This window comes from Aulostomus chinensis, chromosome 24 (assembly GCF_037954235.1).
Source record: "Aulostomus chinensis isolate RoL2024-O1b breed Wild chromosome 24, RoL_Achi_v1.0, whole genome shotgun sequence".
Taxonomy (NCBI): domain Eukaryota; kingdom Metazoa; phylum Chordata; class Actinopteri; order Syngnathiformes; family Aulostomidae; genus Aulostomus; species Aulostomus chinensis.
Window position 1 is genome coordinate 10,882,851 of NC_141343.1, and position 17,020 is coordinate 10,899,870.

Below are 17,020 nucleotides of genomic sequence, written 5' to 3' on the forward strand. Positions count from 1 at the left end.
GAAGAAGAGAACCATTTAGCTGGTGGCTTTTGTTGGACAGGAATTCGCGCAGTGATCGGATAAAAGGCTGGTTTTTACTCACGGAAATGCAGGACGGCGATATTCAACAGCGAATTAGCTTCAGGGGCAAAACGGCCGTCGCGTTGTTCATCTTCAACTTGTCTCTAATTTGATTCAGTTTGCGTGCCTGAAGTTTCAAGACGTATAGAATTGCTCATATAGAAATTAAATGGTCTCTGGGAAATTACCTAGACTGAAAAGGGGAGAGATTATAATTTGTGAGAATAGTTAAAAAAAAAAAAAAAGTCTTTAAAAATGTGTTTGCGCCACTGCATGTTGAAATCAACAAAATTAACCAGTCAAATCCCATAGGATCCTTTCTTTGACACAATGATTTTTAGTTGGCAAAGTTTAACGTTATTAAACTCGTGAAATTCTGGGCTGGGAGATGTGGCGGTTGGTATCCAAAAAAAAAAAAAACCCCACCAGGCTTATCAGCAGGACTCAGGTTTTCACGTCACGATCGTAACACCGCTTCTCACAACTTTTAACCAAACTGACAAAGGTTTTGTGAACCGTGATAAACTGTTTGGCCTTAAATAAACTGACAATGAATGTCATTTGAAGACATTGTCGGAGGTGAATAAAAATAAAGAGTGTGTTCACTTCATGTCATCTATGAGTCAGATTACATGAAGATTACATGTTCACATTAGATGAGGGAGTTATATCAAGCGGATACTGCGTAGTGGAAAAGTACCTATTTTACAGAATCCGTGTATCATTCGTTCGCTCATTTTTCAAAATAAAACCAAAACTAGAAAAACGAAATAATGACTTTCCATATTTGTTTCCAGACCCAAAACGGAAAAACGGATAACGAATCGTATTTCCGATTTTGTGCACAATTGAAAAATGGACAAAACAGATAATGGCGATTGTTCAATTTGCACAGTTCGGTTTGATGCAAGCCGTGTGACCTGGAAGTGAAGATGAAGTAAAGAAAAAAAAATTCCAAAGTTAAAGAACAAGAACAAAAACGAGAGTGAAATGGCTGGACTGGAGGATAATGCTGACTTGTGTTTTCAACTTTTTGAGGAAGAAAAAAACACGCCGAAATATCCAGAGCTGCTGCGATAATGGTTGCCGCTGTTCTGTCTCGTTTCAGAGTAAAGTTCACTTCTGGGTCACAAGGCTTGCGTAAAATCAAACTGTGCAAATTGGACAATCGCCCGCTATCCGTTTTGTCCATTAATCAATCGAGCACAAAATCGGAATTCGGAAAAACGATTCGTTATCCATTTTTCCGTTTTGGGTCTCGAAACAAATAATGAAAAAAAACGAGTCGTTATTTTGTTTTTCTAGTTTTGGTTTTATTTTGAAAAACGAATGAACGAATGATACACTGATTTTACATACATACCCGTGCTGTCATAAATACTTCTACTACATCCGCAGTGCAAATGAATGCCCCTCCCCTCCCAAAAAAAATTCTTTATCTGAAGTATTTAGAGAATATTTTGAAATAATAAATACTTACCTTTACACCCACATTCAACAAAAGTTGATATATGGCCTAAAAAAGGGGGACTGCATCATTTCATATATTGGCTGTCAATTATATGGATCTTTCCAGAATTTACCTGGAAATAGAAGGAGAGGAAAGAAGGCGCAGTGTCTTTGATGGTCGAGATTCTGAAGAGGAATATTTCTCCGTGTTCTAACATGATATTTGTTAACTCGAGCCGTCTCATATAACACGCTCGTTTATTCAGAGAACCCTCAGATCAGTTCTTTTCTAGACTTTGCTTTCCCCAGCAGCAATAATAGAAATCTCTGTGTGGGGGTGGACAGGGTGTGTTGTTTTGTGTGAATTTGTGTGCAAATGTGTGTATTTGTCCAGCTCTGGTTTTGCGGTTATGCATTTGTATTGAATGCAGTGACGACACGGATGGCTGTGCGAAGCCACATTCTCTCAGCGTACATAACACTTCAGCTGGATTTGCTTAATGTTTGTGCGCGCATGCTTATGTGTGTATAGATGCACAATTGTGTGTGTGTGTGTGTGTGTGTGTGTGTGTGTGTGTGTGTGTGTGAGATGTTCCCTGGGGATGTGAATTAGCTTGCGCTGTAAAGACCATGCTTCACGGCAAGACAGAACTCTGATCAACTGTGTCCAAAAGACAGATCACTAAAAAAACCACTCCTCTGTTCTAACTCATTATTCACAGAGTCCATTTTCTCACCCTTCTTCCTTCTCTAACCCCCCCCCCAACCCTTCATTTCTCATCTCTCCTCGTTGGCCCTCTGTCCTTTCCTCCTCTGCTCTTTCCTCCCATCTTGTCCACTTTTCCAATATTTTCAGGGTCCTTCTCTCTCTCATCTATCTCTCACCACTCACCTCATCACACTTAGGCAATTCTTCTTTGCCTCTCCCTCTGCAGAAGCAAGGTTGGGAGGTAAAACAGCACTGAACTGGCAAAAATGCTCCCAACGATAAACATAAAATTCCTACGAATATTTAGTTTATATTTGCCGCATCTGTATCGATGTTTTCAGATTAGGCTTCAAAACTGAGCTTTTATCCGCCAAGATTTGAGGTTGCCTTCATCTCTTTCACCCGACTGCACGATACTTGTGTGTAGAGCTGAAACCGTTAGCTCAATTGCTAACAAAGTGATTCACCCAAATGGTGTATTTGGCCTTCAAAGGACTCACAAATAAGCGTCTTAAGCTCACGAAGACATTTTATCTTCCTCCATCACTTCTTTGGGGCTTCAGAATTCAGTGCCACAAGAACCAACCGTTTCTATTTAGCTTGAGGCTAATAGCCACCCTGAAGAGCTACAAAAAAAAAACATACAGTTCAAAGATGTAATTTTATAAACTCTCAAATAAGTAGTAAAATCTAAATCTTTATCCAGCTGCACGCTCAGTAAACCACATGTTGATTTGAGCTCTAATCCAAGGAAATAGAACACTTCTAGTTCCGTGCTTGTTCGCGGTAGAGCCGCGCCAGGATTGTTGTGGACCGTATACGTAATTGGACAGCTTTGCTGTTTGTAGTCCATCGGGAGAGTTGCTAGCTGTAAGCTAAATATACGTGGCTCTTTTGTGCACTCGCGATACAAAAAGAAGTGATTTAGTGGTGAAAATTTGTCTGAGCTCGAGACACCTTTTCGTGTGTACTTAAAAGGGGCCGATACTCTTTTTGAACGAAGTATTGCTTTAACCTGCAAGTACTGCACCAATTGACGCAGCAATATTATCATCTGACCCCCAGCAAATAATTGAGAATGAATTGCTTCGTTCTATGTGATACAGTTCAATGTCAAATATCTGGTTGGGACATTTGCTCAGATTACATCTTTACTGATCAATGGATTGGGGAATAATCAAAACATAAAACAACTTCTCTCAAGCTCTATCACTGTCACCGCATTTTATTTATTTATTTTTTTACACCAATCCTGCTTTACGGCTCAGAAATACACGTTTCTTCTCCTCTGACCACACACACACGCACACACACACTGCTGCTGCTGACGTGCTCATCCTGCCTGTCTTCATCTTCCTTCTCAGTTCCTGTAATCACCCTCTGTTTCTTTTCGTTGTTCTGCAATAAAATGGAGAGAGAGAGAGAGAGAGAGAGAGAGAAGGAGGGGAGGGGGTGGTGGTGGTGGCGGCGGTGGTGCGCGCGCGTGCTCTGTCGCCGCCGCCGCCGCTTCTGAGGAGAGGAGTGTTTTATTCAGCTCCTGAATGAGCGACTGAACGGAGGGAAGGATGAAAGGCAGAGGGATGCGTGAATGACTGAATAAACGGACCCCGACTCGGGATTCTTCTTAACCGGTGAGGGCATGTAAGAACATGTGGATTGTTGTTGATATTCTGCGTTTATTATTGCGTTTATCAGAACTGCCATGCCCGAGCCGCGTGTGTGTGTGTGTGTGTGTGTGTGTGCGTGAGAGAGAGAGAGAGGCGACAGTGTACAGAAATACGTTCATTTTAGTGGATAATTGCGCACGGTGGTGCCAGTAGATGGGCGAATGCGTGAGTGAATAGGGAGCACACATGCTGCCGGAGCGTGACGGTTTGGAGGGAGGGCGCTGAGGGAGACCGCGCAGGAATCTTTGCCGGACATCGGACTGACATCCACGCATGAGCTGGGGTCTCAGGTGTTTATCACACCGCAGAATCCCGCCCTACCCGGTGCAAGCACGCCTACAGTAGCTCCGGTTAAGCGTTTATCCAGCGCACAGTAGAGAGAGCGAATAAGTGCGTAAACAACAGATCTTGGATCGGCTGCAGAGCGAACCTGTCTGCTGAAGGGGAAGATCCTGGAGACGACGAGTGAATATATGTGAATTTTTAGTTCTGACCACCCTGGTGCTGTAGAGGGGGTGAGCCGGTGACAACCGGAGAATCGGGCACCGAGTACGGCTGCTCAGCGCAGTGAGCCACCCTAAAGCAGCAGCTGAAGAGAATGAGCCCGATGAACTCTTAGAGTTCGACTTAGGAAATAACAATGAGACTTGAATTCACCCCCCAGTCGGTTTAATTCATTATAAGCTTACACCCGGATCATATCATGATGGGGTTGGGACATTTTTTTTTTGTTGATAGTTCTTTGGTTTATGGGAAAAAAAATGTTTACGCGATGATGATTGTAATGATGGTAATGAAATGTTGGTCATGTCACCGGTGATGAAGGTGATGCTAGTTGTGAGGGTGATGATGACGATGGTGATACTTGTGATGATGACGGCTGCAGTAATCGGTGTAGCACCGGTGATGACGGCACCAGTAACGATTGTGATACAGAGATGCTGACTGCACCGCTGATGAGGATGGCACTGTGTTGTGATGCCATTGGTGGTGGTTGTTGTCATAGCACCGGTAATGATGGAACCTGTGATGGTGGTAATGGTGCAGGGATTTAAAGAATGGTACTGGGATGATAGACCTGTTGGCGGCGGTAATAGCACTGGTTATGGTGGGACTGGCAATGGTGGAAGTGGTGGTGGTGATGATGATGGCAGAGGTGGAGATGGTACTGATGATGATGGTAGTTTACTAGTCATGATAATGGCGGCGGGCTACCAACAATGATTGTGATGGGAGGGATACTGGCGGTGATGACAGCGGTATGAGTGAAGATGGTACTGGGTACCCGTGATGTTGATGGTACAGTCCTGGTTCTAAAAATAGAACACATAATGACTATGATGATGGCACCACCGATGATGGTGTCGGTAGTGGTGATGTTACTGGTGATATTGATGATACTGGTTATGATGACGACGACAAAGGATCTGGAGATAAAAATAATGATGGGACAGATGATGATGGCATTGGGACTGACGATGATGATGGTGATGATGATGACGAGGATGACAACAGAACACGTGATGATGATGTAGGAGCCAGCCACGACGATAGAAATCGTTGCGATGAGAGTCCAGCGATGATGCTGACGGTGGTAGCAATTTAGCCGCTAAGTTCATTGCAGCAAGATGATAACGACATGAAGGTGATGACGGTGTTAAGAGGGTATCAGTGATGCAGGTGGTGGCCATGGTGATGGTAATGGTGATGGCGGCAGTTTAGTAACAGAGTTAACAGAGGCACGGTGACGGGAATGACTTTTTCATCAACCGATAAATAATTAAACTAAAGATATGTCGCCTGCTCAATAATTCAGGGCTCCAAGCTGTTTAAGGAAATGTAGGCTATCGGTTCATTTGCATATCTACAGCCGTTTTCCAGCTGACGTGAGCGCTGATGAGTCTTTGTGGTGGGCAGCTTTGATGCCGCGCCGCCGCTACCGTCCCATGGCCGTTTAACGACAATAAATGCCAGTGTGGGCCGGGTTTGCAGGGAGGTGGTGCATGAGGCCACATTTTGGGTCATGCAGAGAAAGCCGTTTCCAACTAGGAAGGGAAAATACACTTGAATATTTTCTGCCAGTGGGGTAAACAATTTAATCACCAAAGCAAAAACAAAGGATCGGTTCTTTGAGTTTAAAGTTGATTTTTAGACAGGAACATCTTTTTTTGTGCATGTGTGAATTTCCCTGTGCAGCAGTTCTAATTTTAGTCGACAGCCTGTTACTTTTGGGTTTATTTCTCCTTGTAACCGTTTTGTACTTTCTTGTCATCCATCTTGATTTTGTTCCATCCTGGCATGGTAAAAGTCTGCATCTCCAGTCAAACCAGGCACCTGGATGTAAAAGCATACGCGCTCATTCATTACTTCGTATGAAGAATTCCTGGAAATGTCAATATTGATTCGGTCACCATGTCACATTTATAGTTTGCCTCCCCACCTGCTAATTCTCAAACAGACTTTCCCTTTTTGTATCTTCCTTTCCTCTTCTAATCCATTAATGACTTAAACACAGCACACGTACCTGTCCCTGCCGGAGAAGGTGGTAACCCACATCCTGGCGTCTATTCTGGTCCATGGTAATCTGGTTGTGTGTATTGCTGGAACCGGTCAATGGTTATCGAATCTTGGGATCCCACTACTGCCGGCTTAGTGTGTCTGGCCAATGGCTGAGAGAGCGAAAGGAAAGTCCCTGTGGTCATAATCCTCTTCTCGCCTCTGTGTGTGTGTGTGTGTGTGTGTGTGTGTGTGTGTGTGTGTGTGTGTGTGTGTGTGTGTGTGTGTGTGTGTATTGGGGGTGTGTTACACACTATTAGCAGTGTCAGTAGGGTTGTTATCCTGCAGATAAATGCCTTGCTTTCTGAATGGAGAAACAGGTAGAAGATGAAGTTGGCGATGAATGGAAAGTAGAACAAATGGCCGGTAATGGAAAACATGCGCCTCCCAGTTGCAGGTGCTTTTTTTTTGTTGTTGATTGGGTCAAAGTACAAAATAGCAGATTTACCCTTTTTTTTTTTTTTTTTTTGGTTAAAAGACGACCCCTTGGTTCCACCGAAAAGGTTTTTCTTTTATGGCGAGTCATTTGGCGATGACGTAATGGCTGAGGTTGGGAACAACTCCTGCTTATTAGGGTTAAAGGATAGTCAACCCCAAGACAAGAAAAGCGAGTGTTCCCTTCATCTGCAGTACTTTGGCGTGAGTTGCTGTGGCTTGGAGGTATGGGCTGTAGGGATATCTGCCCTCTCTGAAATTCAACGGAGCTGGACAGCATTAGTCTTGTGGCCCAGTTACGAAGGATAATCCACAAACGTGTATTTCCCTCGGAGAGTTGAGCGTCTTGTTCAATCCATCCATCCATTTTCTTCCGCTTATTCCCATTAAGGGTCGCAGGGGGGTGGAGCCTATCCCAGCGGCTACGGGTGAGAGGCGGGGTTCACCCTGGACAGGTCACCAGTCCATCACAGGGCCAACACATAGAGACAGACAACCATTCACACTCACACTCACACCTACAGTCAATTTAGAGTATCAATCAGCCTCGTCCCCTCTTGATGTCTTTGGACTGTGGGAGGAAGCTGGAGTACCAGAGAGAACCCACACAGGAACAGGGAGAACATGCAGACTCACACAGAAAGATCCATGCTGGAGCCGGGACTGGAACCTGGAACCTTCTTGCTGTGAGGCGACAGTGCTACACCACCGTGCCGCCCTTGTTCAATCCAAAGAAGTATTTTCGAAACTGGAATAACCGAATAAATCGTGGATAGTGGCGGCCTCATTGATTTGGAGAGCCATCATTTTCAGATTTTTCAAACTCTCGTTTCGAGCTTTTTCACTGACTTGTCATTTAACAGTTTCTTCAGATTTATTCATGAGTTAGGGCTGACCAAATATCAGGGATATTTCACAGTGCCAAAAATTACAGCCTCCAAAATGGCAATTAAAATAAATCCTCAATCCTCTCTCAAACGGTCAATAAAAACTTTAAATCTTAAAAAAAGGTATAATACTAACAAGTGGGGGATTTACTGCAAGAATGGTGTGAGGTTTAATCGTGTATCTTGTCAATGTAGGAAAAAAAACAAAATGGAGGCACTGATTTCAGGTCAGCAAGACCTCTCTCATAATTCATGCCACTCAATTTCCAATCAGTCCCAAACTTAAGTGATGCATTTGACATGTTAATTAGCGAACAGCGGGATCTCCGAGCTTGGTAGCAGTTTCAGTTGGACATCAGTGATATTACGTGTACAGCGGACCCATTTCGCCATCACGCGTCTCGCTCAGGGCGGTGCAGTGGTCAGCACTGTCCCCTCACAGCAAAAAGGTTCCGGGTTTGAGTCCTGGCTCCAGCACGGATCTTTCTGTGTGGAGTCTGCATGTTCTCCCTGTTCCTGTGTGGGTTCTCTCTGGTACTCCAGCTTCCTCCCACGGTCCAAAGACATCAAGAGGGGACGAGGCTGACTGATACTCTCAATTGACCGTAGGCGTGGCTGTGAGTGCGACCCTTAACGGGATAAGCAGTAGAAAATTAATGAATGGAACATAGCCAGTGATGAATCCTTAATAGCTGTAGCACAGAATCAAGCTTCTAAAGCCTGGTTTATGCTTCTGCGTCGCGTCGATGCCGTTGACGCAGACCCCTATGCGGAGCCTATGCCGTAGCCTGACGTGCACCTCCAAAAAATCCTGACTACGCGACGCATCGTGACGTGAACGTCAAGGACTGTGATTGGTCCACTCAGAGGAGGTCGCCGAATGCATGAGGAGGTGGAAGAACCTCCGCGACAAATACGTGCGTCTCTGGAAGAAAATGGCCACAAGAAGTCAAGTTTGTCATGTTCAAAGTTTACAGTTTGATTGATGAAAGCAAACAGTCGTTTGGACTTTCTGTTGTAAATAGTTTTGTTTTGGAATCCGTCAAGAGCCCCCAAACCATACAAAGACACAGCCACACCCCCCCAGCGGCTTGGCGGTGATCACTGACATCACCCCACTGCTGCTCAGAAAAGAAAACGCCAAGGTGGAGCTGAGGCATTTGTGCCGTTTAGGAACCACAATGTATGACGCGTACATCGGAGAAACCGTCTTCTTGTAGCTATTCGTGTCTCGGTGCCTAACCCTTTGAGTCTGAACTGCACGTGGCAATTTGGCGACGTTGCTGCCTTAAATTACATTTCGGGGCCGACTCGAGGACAGCGTGAGGCTGTGCCTCGTGGCGAAAAGGGGCTGGAGTGAATTCTTAAAGATGAAGGAAGAGGCAGCAAGGAGGAAGTCGACAACCCGGATTCGGCCCTTTTCCTGGAGGACCGTCTGCTATTTTGAATTCCTGACTTTCTAGATGGACGATGATCTCTGAATGCTGGCAGACGGCATCCTGTGTTCTAATTTAGGAGACATTTTGAAGCAGTGTCGAAGACTGAGGAGAATGTGAGCCTCCTTCGCGTGGCTACTTGTTGTTGAACAGATGAGGCACTTGTTGCTGAGGAGAGATTGATTTCCTGGTGGCTGTCCCTTCCTCCCTCCCTCCCTCTCTCTCTCTCTCCTCCCCCCTCTTCTTTTTCTCTCTCTCCATGTCTATAACAATCTCTGTGTGCCATTTATAAACGATAAGCAAATGTGTAAAGATCTCACACATCACAAAATGGACGGATGGACTGGTGGAACAGATTAATCCGGTTGTGTTTCAGAGGGGCAGCAGGATCCACAGGATTAGATCCCACAAGCTTTGCTACGCTGGTGTACGGTAAAGGAAACGTCAAACAAAGATGAGGTTTCTTCACCTGTCCAGCGTGGACCCACGATTTTACCACCTTCAAGATAAACCTCTCACCATGTTGTTAAGCGTCCTCTCACCTGGCCCTGGTATGATCCGCGCCGCACACCTCCATGCACTTTGAACGCCATCCGTCCAAAACAGACCCCTAGAATATTTTCAGCAGCACACCTAGCCACGCCTGATGTTTTGCCAGGCTTCCCAGTTTATTATTTGATTTATTTTGAATGAAAGCGTTGGCTTTTCTTTTCTCTCTCTCTCTCTCTCTCTCCTCCTCTCCGGTTGTGCTGTCACTTTAAATTCCTTGCTCTTCTTTTCCCTTTTCCTCATCCGCATTCCCACTTTTTTTCAGATTACCTTCTCTCCCGTCACTTCACTCGTCAGGTTCGCTCCCGTCTTCTCCGAGCCCAACTCTCGTTCAATCCTCTTACATCCCCTCTGTTACCTCCATTTCCCTGCCCCCCCCATTAGTCTGCGCCCTCTTCCTCATCCCCCTTCTTCCTCACCTCTTCTGTCTTCTTGCTCTTATTAACGTCCCCCCAACATTCCTCTGTATCCTCATCAGTGTGGCCCCCCCCCCCCCCCATTTGAATGTCCTATACAATCATTAGATATCTCACCTTGTCCTGCCTTTTAACACCCATTGGACTTCACACAATAAATATACAGTATTCATGTATTATACACAATACAATATAATATAATACAGTATTAATATTGCCTATTTACTGTTAGTAAAGTCCATTTTGCTCTTGCCGTTTCTATTCTACCACTCTCTCCTTTCATTCACTCATTTCTCTGTACTGTCATGAACCCAAACCTGCTTTATATAATCTGATGAGACCACACACACACACACACACACACACACACACACACACACACACCTTCAGCATTGTTGCATGCATGATTTCTTTTTTTTTTTCCGGTGTGTGTGTGTGTGTGTGTGTGTGTGTGTGTGTGTGTGTGTGTTGTGTCAGTGCAGTCGCTAGTGCATGCATGTGTGATTGTGCAGATTAAGGAAGGGATCATAGAGCGATAGATGGAATAAGAGTAATGAAATGAAATAAACGAGCGGTGACGAGCCAAACCCAAATACCCATAATCCTCTCCGTCATCACGCTGTTGCATCGCTTCTTTTTGAAGTCGCACACAACAACTGTGTGTGAATATGACGTTTCTGAATCATTGCGTGCGCGCGCGTCTTCTCGCTTGCTTTAATTCCCCAACTTTCCACGTCTTTTCGTTGAGGAAGTTCTGTGTTCCGTGCGAGCCCCCAAACACCTCAGCCTAAATGATTTCAACGCGGGGCCTCAGTGTGAATTAGAAAATACAGCCGTTTTACTTCCTGAAAATAACGGCCCTTTTGTAAAAATAAACTTTTGCGTCACGGAATATTGTCAGTACGTCTCTGTGGTGTTGTGATATGGGTAAGAGTTGAGCTCTTGAGAGACTCAATTCAACTTCCTCACTTTCACTGCTCCCATTTTGTAAAACGAAGCATTATTCATCTGCAAAGGTATTTAACTGGTTGTTGGCATTGCTTTTAGCCACCACGCCCCCCCCCCCCACACACACACACACACACACACTATGCCACACGCCTCTTTTATCATAAAATAGAAAGAGCCGTAAGGTTTCATCACAATGCGGATTTTTAATTTTTAAAATTAAAAATACAGGGAGGAAAGGTAGCGGGTAGCCCACTCATGATTTTAGCTGCAGAGCTAAAGGACTCCAGCAATGAAGATGCAGAAGAAGAACGGTGACGATACAGTCCGGGGAAATAAAGAGTCATGGAAGAGAGCAGACGAGAGATGCGGAGATCTGGAGTGGATAGCGAGGGAAGAAAGCTCGCAAAAGGTTGGGGGGGAAAAAAATGTGTTCTTTTAGATCCTGCGAACATGTGAGATCTCGCAAATGCTTTCATGTGATATGCAGGCGTTTCTAGGTTCCGTTCGGCAGCCGACTTAAGCGCAAGAGTGGTTCACCGCCTGGGTAAATTCTGAGAGCGGCCAAATGTGTGGCAAAAAAACAACAACAACAAAAAAAACGAGAACTTTTTAGGCTGCTAAATATTTTTGTGTTTACATTCTACTGCTTGTAATGATGAAATAATTTTCCTTGATAGTTTTTTTTTTTTTTTTTACATTATTTATTTATTTTTGTGTGTGTATGTAACTTTAACAGAGACCTGTAAGGCTACTGTTTTATTTTTACACGTTGACAGGTCCAGTTACTTCATTTTTCATACTTTTAAGCCAAATGTAGGCACATCAACTGCGACTGTGCGCTTGTTTCAAATTTGAATTTATTATTCTGCAGCAAAAGAAGTACAGGGAGTGGGAAGATAAGGTTGTTGCGAACAAGAACAAGATTATTTGTTTTCAGCTATGGAAGTCATGGAGGATTTGGCAAGAATTCTTCAGCTGAGACCCCAGTAATGAATTTGCTATAAATTCAAATTATTATTATTATTATTTTTTTTTTTTGTGTTGCTTCTCAAATCAACATAGCCGGGGAGGTGAGTGTAGTCTTTTTGGGATGAGTGTGTCCCCTCGCTCGAAGCACTCTCTCCTTCGTCTGAAAACCGTGTCTTTATATTTCTGGCGAATCTCGTTGGTGCGTTTCATTGTTTTGATGTCAGATTTCTAAGAGAAATATACCCACCTAAATGGAAATGTTTGCGGGATGTAACAAAAGTACTTTTATTGATTTTTATTTTTTTTATTAAACCGCTGATTTTTTAATTTTTTTTTACCCCTTCTCCGTGTACTCTCCAGGCCAAATGATGACGATGGGAAAACGACACCGGATGTAAAACTGTGGTGGGATAAATAAAAAGCTTTTAATTGAACTGTATTTTCATTCATCGTCAACCTGGCGGTCAGAGCAGAGGTCTAATGTCCCCTTTTGTCAAATAAACAAAACAAAACACCTACCATTCCAAGATATAGACGAATCTGAAACAAGTTGACCTGAATAACTCCCCCGTTCATGAAACTTTAGTTACAAAGTCATAGCCGGTCAACTCAAATCTTGATTTCCTTCAGTGTGTAGTCAGGATTGAGAGTCTCTCTGCATAAATGCCTCGGCAACGGAAAATGGCTATGACATGAGAATGGGGAGAAGCTTCGGGTGGAGGTGTACAGGTGTCCAGGTTGAGCAAAGGCAAAGAGTAAAAATGCTCAAAAGCTGAGGTTCCCTTCGGTTTGCTGGCCTTCTGTGTGTGAGAGTGCTTTTATGTGTAGGTTTATGAGATGTGTTCTGTTGGTGGGATGTTTTGTTGTCAGCTGTGTGTGTGTGTGTGTGTGTGTGTGTGTGTGTGTGTGTGTGTGTGTGTGTGTGCCTTCAGGGTCCCGCTCCAGAAAAAAAATGAACAGCTTGCACACGCTTGTCTGTGTGTCAACAAGTTACTATAGCAAAATGAGATCCATATGAGACAAAGAACACTATGGAGCAGCAAACAATGTAAGCATGGAGCGTCACTGGGAGTATGCTAAGTTGAAGTGTTCACTCTCAGGGTTCACATGCATTTATTTATGCAATTTATTTATGCATGATAAGTGTGTGTGTGTGTGTTTTTGTGTCTGTATGTGTGTATGCACTTTAACTCCCTGGGGCTCTCTCTTATCCTTTCGGAGTGTGACGTTAGTCTGAGCACTGTGCTGCCAGTACCTCTCAACATCACACACACAAACACACACGCACGCACACACACAGGCCAAGATAGTCAGACTGAGACCGGCAGATACTGGGGATGTGAACGTCTGCAATGTGACTTGCACTCAGGGAGTGTGCGTGTGTGTGTGTGTGTGTGTGTGTGTGTGTGTGTGTGTGTGTGTGTGTGATTGAGAGAGACCGTGAACAAACTATATCCATGACTTCCCATCCATAGAAAGCTGGGGAACGATTATGCCGATTGTGCGTTGCATAACACCGTACGTGTAATATGCATTATAAGATTGCATACATTACATTACAGGGATTACTTTAAGCCACAGTTCAAAATCTCTTTCACTGCCACTGCCAGTTAGAGGGAGGGTTTAACTCTCACAGCATGTTGTCCACTGCTGCCTAGAGGCTATTACATCTTTATGCATTTATTTGATTACAGTAGCTAATCGGAAACTGTGAAGAACTTGCATCAGATTTATGCACTGCATCAATTTGTAACATACTATAACAGTCTCTCTCTCTCTCTGTGTATATACTGTATGTGTGTGTATATATGTATATATGTGTGTGTATATATATATATATATATATATATATATATATATATATATATATATATATATGAACCTTGGGATTAGTCCTCTCCGTCTTATCCGTTCAGTCTTTATTTCATCCAGAGCGAAGACCGGAGGAAGTACCCTCTCTGAGTACGTTCCCACGTCTTCGCTCCAACAGATTATTCATAGCATAGCATAGCAACCAAAGCATAAAAGCCCGTGCTTCCGAAGCTCAAGCTAAGCAAAGCATCTCCAGTGCTCCGTTTACTGTTTTTGGAAGCTTTTGAGGTGAAAAAAGGCGATGCAGAAACACCGTGGCGATAAGGCTTGCCGAATGACCCGGTGCACACCACTGGCTTTACCTCATTTGTGTACATGCAGTATATGTGTCGGTACTTTTTTGGGCATTTGTAGATCGTAATATACCACGAGATAACTAATATCCAATAACTGAGTAAAACTAGGTTCCTATTCCAAATGTAATACAATTAGGGCTAATTTGACAGTTGATGCTGCTCAATTCATTAGTGTACACGTATAGACTGAGACCAATCAGGATGTTTCCCTCTGATCCCAGAGGGATCATGTCTTCATAAAGACAGTGCAGTTATTAACCTGCAGCCCTTGGGCCATGTTCATTACCTTCATTCTTTAACTTAGGCCTAATCTAGAGGTAGAATGAAACACACACACACACACACACACACACACTTCACCATTCATCTGTCTCCTGATGATATACCAAGCCTCTCTGGCTTTTCCAGCCTGTGGGGCCTCATTTCCTCCATCTCTGTATCATTCTGCCATTAGTCGTTTATCTTCTGCTTCCTTTCTTCTCTTCCTCTCCTCCTTTTCTCCCACCGTCCTCTATCCTTTCGGTGCTTTGCTCCTCTGCTATTCCTAGTAGACCATCTTTTTCCTTGCTTGGATCTGAATCACAGCTTCAAACATGTTTTTAGATGTATCAAAGTGTATGTTAAGCACTAAAACACTTAGATACGCGCACGCACGCACACAAATCAAACGTGTCCTCACAACTTCAGAATGAGCGAGCTGCCAATGACTGAGTTCAATCATTGGATAAGTGCTTTGGTTTGCCTTATTCCAGAGGAGTGTGTGTCATCTCACATGCGGATACTTTCAATGACCCCGGGACGGACTGGCGACCCGTCCAGGTTGAACCCCGCCCCTCTCCCAGTCTCAGCTGGGATAGGCTTCTGCTCCCCTGCGACCCTTAACGGATAAGCGATGCAGAAAATGGACGGAAGGATGGATGCATATGCTTTCAAAACGACACACTCCAGTGAGACACACGAGCACTCTGAACTCAAATCATTCCAAATGCTGAGTGGGGAAAGTAAAAACATCATGGCTGCGTGAGAAAGATAAACCAAAACCGTGCGTGTGCGGTTGTGTGAGCGTGTGAAATCAGTTCTTGCCATTCAAAGATCTCCTGGTTTTGATTGCTGACTCGTGAGCTCCCTTGCACCCGCGTCACTCAGGTCACATCGACCTCTTTATCAGCCGATCAATCGACCATCTGTAATTTGGCCCGTTTGGTTGAGGCAAGACTTCATAACTGAACACTGGGATGCACACGCACAGTCACACACACATGAGCATTTGGGTATGCGTGGACTCCTTCGTGATGTCACTGGTCAACAACCTTGGCTGTAATTAATGGCGCTACTATTGATCACCTTTCTCTGCTTCTCGTCATTCCTCTTTATTTTTTTCATTACCATTCGTTAACTGACGCGTCTAATCAAGTATTCATGGAGTTAATGTTGACCTGAGGCGTTACAACAAAGATGGGTGGATAAACTGGGGTAGTTTTAGAGGGGATAGGGTTAAGGATACGGGCGGCACGGTGGTGCAGTGGTCAGCACTGTCGCCTCACAGCAAGAAGGTTCCAGGTTCAAGCCCCGGCTCCAGCATGGATCTTTCTGTGTGGAGTCTCCATGTTCTCCCTGTTCCTGTGTGGGTTCTCTCTGGTACTCCAGCTTCCTCCCACAGTCCAAAGACATCAAGAGGGGACGAGGCTGATTGATACTCTAAATTGACTGTAGGTGTGACTGTGAGTGTGAATGGTTGTCTGTCTCTATGTGTTGGCCCTGTGATGGACTGGTGACCTGTCCAGGGTGAACGCCACCTCTCGCCCGTAGCTGCTGGTATAGGCTCCACCCCCCCCCACCCCACCCCACGACCCTTAACAGGAATAAGTGGAAGACAATGGATGGATGGTTAAGGACACATGTTCCTCACTTTAAAGGGTCACAAAAAGCATTAATAAATCCTCAATAATGCTTAAGTGATCCTTATTTATCACATATTCATAACTGAGCATTAATTAACTACTAATAATGTACCTCTGTTGTAAAGTGTTACTGATGCAATTATTTTGGAAGTCCAGGTAGGGGGACAAACAGGAAAAATAGGGACTATTTTGTCCTGCTCAACGACACTTCCAATCTTCCTAATCTCAAAATTTGCCAAGGCTCCCATCTACATAATGATAGTTAACAGAGGCAGCGTCCGACTATGATTAAGGGTCAGTCAAAAACATCATCCTGGTTCTCGTAAGCACATGCTCGAGCTGACCGGTTCTACTCTGGCACGCGTTTGTCACCACGCTCAAGGGCGCATTTCCTCTAGATCCTAAGGTGGATGAACATTATATATTTAAGCCGCTCGTGGGATTCAAACTCTCCGCTCTTCAGCAGACGTGCCACCTCACTTCGGAGCCGACTCTCCCCCCCTGCGCCCCTGTGGACATCTCTATGCTCTCTGAGGCGCGGTGCCCGGAGCTGTTGGTCAGAGGTGGCGGTTTAATTCATATTTTAAAACAGAAGCGACAGGCAGGCACAAAATTGATTTGCTCGGGCATTCTCTGAAATGCGGTGTAAACACGGTGTGTGTTTTTATTGACCTGTTTCAAACGGTGTCCCGCTTAGATGCAAGAAAACAGTATTGATTTAAAAAAAAAAAAAAAAAGCTGCTGCCGAGCTCCAACTAAACTCATTTCACAAAGGAATTATCATTTCTCTTGTCTCTCCTTCATTCTTTGTGACACACACACACGCGCGCGCACAAACATTCGCTTCTCTCATACCCATAATGGTGA

General features: G+C 44.4%; 1 protein-coding gene and 1 long non-coding RNA gene across 4 annotated transcripts in view; one reads left to right on the plus strand and one right to left on the minus strand.

The window, feature by feature from the left end:
* The window catches only part of slc8a4b (solute carrier family 8 member 4b), a 125,881-nt gene that overhangs the window by 4,991 nt on the left and 103,870 nt on the right, over positions 1–17,020 (plus strand). For 2 of the 3 annotated variants that reach the window (XM_086197740.1, XM_086197742.1), the window contains exon 1: positions 3,722–3,849. The exons of the other annotated variant lie outside the window; for it this stretch is intronic. The gene's annotated coding sequence lies outside the window, so the exon portion shown is untranslated. Of the gene's footprint in view, positions 1–3,721; positions 3,850–17,020 lie in introns of those variants that run through there. 3 annotated transcript variants of the gene reach the window in all.
* Positions 3,475–9,787, minus strand: LOC147238687 (uncharacterized). The gene is made up of 3 exons (XR_015111844.1): positions 9,742–9,787; positions 6,410–6,554; positions 3,475–6,219 (listed from the first exon to the last, which is right to left on the minus strand). It is a non-coding gene; the product is annotated as an uncharacterized LOC147238687 (long non-coding RNA).